The sequence below is a fragment of the Neomonachus schauinslandi genome, chromosome 13 (genome assembly GCF_002201575.2).
Source record: "Neomonachus schauinslandi chromosome 13, ASM220157v2, whole genome shotgun sequence".
NCBI classification, from domain to species: Eukaryota; Metazoa; Chordata; class Mammalia; order Carnivora; family Phocidae; genus Neomonachus; species Neomonachus schauinslandi.
This window is the reverse complement of record NC_058415.1, coordinates 15,254,232-15,260,805: the sequence shown is the minus strand read 5'-3', so window position 1 is coordinate 15,260,805 and position 6,574 is coordinate 15,254,232. Positions and strand designations below refer to the sequence as shown.

The following is a 6,574-nucleotide window of genomic DNA, read 5'->3' as shown; positions in this document are numbered from 1 at the left end:
TCCAAAGTGGCTGTACCAACTTGCATTCCCACCAACAGTGTAAGAGGGTTCCCCTTTCTCCACAACCTCTCCAACATTTGTTGTTTCTTGCCTGGTCCATTTTTGCCATTCTAACTGGTGCATTTTCTGTACCTGGTTTAAGAATTTTTTCCTTATTTCTCTAAAAATATTTTCTTTTTTTTTTTTAAGATTTTATTTATTTGACAGAGAGAGACACAGCGAGAGAGGGAACACAAGCAGGGGGAGTGGGAGAGGGAGAAGCAGGCTTCCCGAGGAGCAGGGAGCCGGATGCGGGGCTCAATCTCAGGACCCTGGGATCATGACCTGAGCCCAAGGCAGCCGCTTAACCGACTAAGCCACCCAGGCACCCAAAAAATACTTTCTTCTAAACATTTCAAAGTTTGGCTTTTTTCATTTAAGCTTTATTCTACCTGAAATCGATTTTCTGAATGATGTAACTTTGGAATGTATTTCAATCATTTCGTATATACTTAGATGGTTTCCCTAAGTCCATCCTACGTATTACCCCTAGGTTTCTGGCACTATGGGTGGGGGGCTGAGAGACAAAGAGGCCAAGTTCTAAGCTCTTGATCCTTATTTTGACTAGAAACATAATTTTATATATTAAGATGCTGCCAAAATTTCATGTGAATTAAGGAATATACTCTTGAAACCGCTACCATCATGGAAACTATATAAGCTTTGAATTGAGTTTGATATAGATATTCATCCCGGATTAAATTCTTATCAGCAGAATGATCTTAGATATATCACTTCCTTTTTCTGAGCCTCATTTTCTACAAAAAGATACTGTCAGTAACTATTCCATGGTTTGTGTCAAACTAATCATTTAAAAATGTCTACTACATTGCCTGACACAGAAGATATTCAAAAACTGCTAGAGCTTTTGTCTTCGGCGATGCAACAGCAGAAGCTTAAGAAAAGTAGAACAAATCAAGATGCATGCTTGTTTTTCTGATTTTAGCAAAAACATGGTGATGGGGGCGCCTGGGTGGCTCAGTTGGTTGGGCGACTGCCTTCGGCTCACGTCATGATCCTGGAGTCCCGGGATCAAGTCCCACATCGGGCTCCCTGCTCAGCAGGGAGTCTGCTTCTCCCTCTGACCCTCCTCCCTCTCATGCTCTCTGTCTCTCATTCTCTCTCGCAAATAAATAAAATCTTAAAAAAAAAAAATTAAAAAAAACACAAAAAACATGGTGATGAAAATGGGAATAAATACCCCCAGATTTTGGAAAGCAGCAATGTGAATACCTGTTGAGATTATATGACCAGCTTTCTTCTGTGGGACCTAAAATTGTCCCTGAATGAAATAAATATTTTGGCTTTAGTCATCCCTGGCAAGGGTTAATCCTAGGGTAGGAAGTGGAAATTCAGAGGTTATGCCTGGGGCAAGGGTCAGAAGGTAAACCCCCTCTCTCTAGGACTGAGAGAAGGCTAATTTGTTTCTTTATTTGACCAGCCTTAGAGTGTGCAAAAGCTAGAGTGAACAGTTCTAATGGGGATAGGGGTGGGGGGGGAATGGCACCTGTCCATAGGGAGCAAAGAGAGCAGGGAATTGGTTAAGGATGCGGGCCTGGGCACAGTCTGGGCTTAGGCAGTAGGTGACAGGACTTGATTTTTGGAGGGGGGGGTCGGGGAGGGGTGCAGTCCTTTCCAATATCCCCAAGCCTTCAAGTAAGCTTTCTTTAGAATTACCAGTAACTCTTGGTTGTGCCATTGACAAATAGGAAATGCCAACACTCATCCTTGGGTGTAAACATTATAGGAAGAAAGTAGTGACTGCTTGTCTGTCTCAGAGTGGGCAGAAGAAATGACAGATGCTACTAGAAAAGTCAGTTTCTGGTGAAGTCAATGACATGGTCAGCTGCCCATATGTATGTGCATTGACAAGACAAAGAGGTTGGAGTGGGAGAAACATAGTGACTTTCTGGAACACATTTGAGTTGCTACCCTTGGAGAGTTTCCTGAATGCCTAGGATATACTTTGACACTGGTTCTAGGGAAAGAGACCGGCGGCTAATTTCTAGCTGGAGTCTGGGGCCAAAAAAATGTAGGGCAAAAAGGGCTTATTTGATGAGACCTAAATCTTATAGCTTAAACAAGTGTGAGAAGACTGAACAGATTTGCAGACTGAGGAGATGTAGGTTACCAAGTAGAAGTTAAACTGGGAGCACACAAGCCACAAATAATATCCAAACTAGAAAATCTCAGACATTTCCTTTTTTTTTTTTTTTAAGATTTTATTTATTTATTTGACAGAGACACAGCGAGAGAGGGAACACAAGCAGGGGGAGTGGGAGAGGGAGAAGCAGGCTTCCCGCAGAGCAGGGAGCCCGATGTGGGGCTCGATCCCAGGACCCCGGGATCATGACCTGAGCCGAAGGCAGACGCTTAACGACTGAGCCACCCAGGCACCCCTCAGACGTTTCCTTTTGCTAAAACTTCTCCTGCTCCTCCAACTAGATCCATCCATCAAGCAAACCTCTAATTGATTGTCTGCCCCATGCCTACAACGATGCTGGACACTGTGGGTACAACAGGAAGCTAAGCTGACTTGTTTTTGTGGAGCTTGCAGGGAAGTTGGGGAGATTGGCATTAAAATGATGACCCAAACCAGGTGCTGGGGCTGGGAGGGAAATATGACCAAGAGAGCATAAAATGATTCCAGCCCAGTGAGTACCTGATAGAAATAAATAAACTATAAAGTCTTGAAACTATGAAAGTTCGTGTAGTAAGTGCCTTTTCAAATCAGAAACCCAGAAAGACTTTTATTAAGATTCATTGAGATACACCTTTGGGAGCTTGGTCATCTCACTTAGCTGGAAAATTCATTCATGCCATATGCTTTGGTCCCCAGGGGGTAATGGCAATGGTATGATGCGTATGTGTGTAGCTTCCTGGTGGGGCGACCTGATAGTCCTATTGGGTTGAGGTAAACTACTCTCAATAAACAACTTGAAGGTAAGAAGAAGACCTATAAAGTTTTATGATTTTTATTGATTTTGGCTCTCTCCGGGTAAAAAAATGTATATGATGGAGAATCAATTGCCTGCATCCTGCATTTTTACTCTTATCTTAAGAGAGAAAGCCAGTGATGTACTCCCTAAACAGCTCCCTCTTGCTATTTCTGATTTAAGTGTACATAGTCAGGTGCTGTTTTGTTTGCTTAAGGTATGAATCTTGGATTTTGTTGGGGAAGTCCTGTGTGATTCTGAAACATTAAGTCATGTATCCACCTAGCTGGAGGGCTTGGAAGCATCTGTAGATTTTACAGCCCAATTAGTAATTATGTAGATAGTAAAATCCCCTTCTGCCTCTAAGAAGTGGTTCTGATTTCTTATCCTGTTGCCTGGATTGATATTACACCTTCATGATAGGCTTAACTGGGATGAAATTAGAGAATTGCAATATGGAAGTATATAAATGCCTTTCTGAATTTTGGTGTAAGATTTCTTCTTTGAAAACCACTTGAGCCCAGACACATTCTGTGCTCGCTGGCATCACACAGTGGATAATGTTTCTAGACTGGTCTTCATCTTCATAATGTGACAAAGAGCCCCAAGGGGTTGTAGCTACAAGAAGGGCAGGAAGTTATCTATAGATACTTACATGTAGCTAATGTCTAATTCTTACAACTCTGCCTTTTGCTTCATATGTAATGACTTTTGGTACTTCACTCATCTTAGATTATCACTGATGCATAGATCCATATACTATCAACTGTTCTAGAGGCATAAAGAATTCTGTGTGTGGTTTCCAGATGATTATTTTAAGTGTTTATGTTAATATAAGTGATTTCAATACAATATTTTGGTACACTGCATTGCTTCAGATTACAATGTATAAAATATATTACTTCCAGATAAATACATATAATTAAAAGTAACTCATTTTTACATATTAAATGACCAAGAAAAGTTATCCCTACTTTGCTTTTAAACTTCCTTTTCCTTGTTTTATCTACGTTTCTAAAAATACATAAAATGTAAACTTATGAATTATACAAAAAGCTTATAGTACACTCTTTAATTACACCTTAAGAGCACAGTAAAAGTGAAAATTAGCATTTTATAATACAATGTGTGACAATAAAAGTATAGAATCATATTTGCTCTACTGCTTAGAAAAAACAACAAAAACAAGAGGCTAGAAGGATACAGTTCTTTAAAGAAAATACCAGATAAACAGATTCCTGTAGCGTTCTAGTCATCCCCATTACTGTTCAGTACACAGAAGATTTGACAGTTTTTTTACAGAGAAAATATAAGAATAGTTTCAGTTTGACACGCTGTCATGGGGATAATATAAATAATTTCAAAAGCTTTTACAAGAAAGGACAAGCAATCCAATTTGTTTATTTATATACATAAATCCAGCATTATCTGGAAAGAAAGACCCAGTCCTGACACTAATTCTCAATGTCTCTGAATTGTTTTAACTTCTCTGCTTCCATTGCTATGTCCTAGTGGGGAGGTCATTACCTAGAGCCTCCCCTCACCCACTGCCCTCCCCATGTGTATTAGACCTCAGATATGCTCTTATCTCTCAGCTCTGACTCCAAGTCCTTTATGATACAGCTCTCCTTAACCCTTCAATCTGAAATACATGGCCTTTCAAACTGTCCATTTTATGTTCCTTATATGACTTACCTCACTACCACATTCAATTAAAGGACTGTGTACTTAGCGCTGGGTACTACACTGAAAAATATATTTTTTTAATTGCTATCTTTTTTTTTCCCTCATAACATGTTATGGACTGAATTGTGTTCCTTGCTCCCCCCCCCCCACCCCCGCAATTCATATGTTGAAGGTCCAACTCCCCGGTGTCTCAGAATGAAATTGTATTTGGAGATGAGGTCCTTAAAGATGTAGTTAGGTTAAAATGAGGCTCTTAGGGGGAGGCTGTAATCTAATATGACTGGTGTCCTATTAAGAAAAAGGAGAGCCTTTTCCGTCTGGGCTGCCGACATGCCATCCAGACTGAGGAAGACCAGGAAACTTTGGGGCCACGTGAGCCACGGCCACGGCCGCATCGGCAAGCCCCGGAAGCAGCCAGGAGGCCTGCTGGTGGCATGCATCACCACAGGAAACTTCAACAAATGTCACCCAGGTTACTATGGAAAAGTTGGTATGAGACATTACCACTTAAAGAGGAACCAGAGCTTCTGCCCAACTGTCAACCTTGATAAACTGTGGACCTTGGTCAGTGAGCAGACACGGGTAAATGCTGCCAAAAACAAGACTGGAGCTGCTCCTATCCTCGATGTGGTGCGATTGGGCTACTACAAAGTTTTGGGAAAGGGAAAACTCCCAAAACAGCCTGTCATCGTGAAGGCCAAGTTCTTCAATAGAAGAGCAGAGGAGAAGATTAAGGGTGTTGGGGGTGCCTGCGTTCTAGTAGCTTGAAGCCACGTTTGGGGGGGTTCATTAAATACTAACAAGTGCTAAAAAAAAAAAAGAAAAAGGAGAGACGCCAGGAATGTGTGCACATAGAGAAAAGGCCATGTGAGAAGGTAGCTATCCACAAACCAGGAAGAGAGGCCTTGGGAGAAACCAACCCTGCCAATACCTTGGTCTTGACCTTCCAGCTTCCAGAACTGTGAGAAAATAAATTTCTGTTGTTGAAGTCACCAGACTATGGTATTTTGTTATGGCGGCTCTAGCAAAGCAATACACAAGTGTATTTAGCAGGTGCGAGAAGAAACCGGTAACATGGTAAAAACACCAACTTGCCCTAAAATTAAATTGTTAATACAGAAAACATAAGAGCTGATATAAAAATGGATTTTGAAGAAATCTGCCCTCCTGTCCTTTTCTCTACCTTTCTAAATCTAGCGCAGCTCAGTTCTCATCACCATTAAATCTTCCTTGCTGTTCTAGGTGCGTAGCTCCTTTCTCTGAACCTCTTTGAGCATCTGTTATTTCCTAGACCACTGAAAAGAAGTATATTTAATACCAGAACCTTGTTCTTATTCTAAATTCTATATTTAAAGCAAATATAAGTGCACCTCTCCATCGGAAGCTGTGGTAAAAAGAAGGAAGACAGAGCCCCTGCCTGCTGGCTCAGTCCACCACCCATCTTTACCTTCTTCCCCACTCACAGCACTGAGTGACACCTGGGACACCACAACATGAGACACGGGCTTCAGACGCCCCAAATTACATCACACTTCATTATTTTCTTAGAATGTGCTCATGAGACAAGATCTCTTATATTAGAACTGAGGCTATGCCACACACTTTAAAAAAACACTTCCTACATTAGGATGATAGACAAGGACAGGAACTAATAGTACAGTTTAGTGGGGTAGGATCTTTAAATTGCTTGTCAAATGAATTTGAACCCCATTAATTTTTCTGAATTACACAAGAAATCTTCGACCCAGTCTGAGAATCTAAGAACGCAAACAGAATGGGGTTCTGTTTGGAGTTGATACGTTTTGGCTTCCTGGCTAAGTTGCACATGGGTGTCCAGTCAAGTCCAGCTCCAGGATATTTCTTCAGCTCGAGCCACTGGAGTGATGAAAATGTATATCTCATTTTGTGCAGTT

General features: G+C 41.2%; 1 pseudogene; it reads left to right on the top strand.

The window, feature by feature from the left end:
• Positions 1-4,991: 4,991 nt before the first annotated feature.
• Positions 4,992-5,429, top strand: LOC110584395 (annotated as a pseudogene).
• The last annotated feature ends 1,145 nt before the right edge of the window (positions 5,430-6,574 follow it).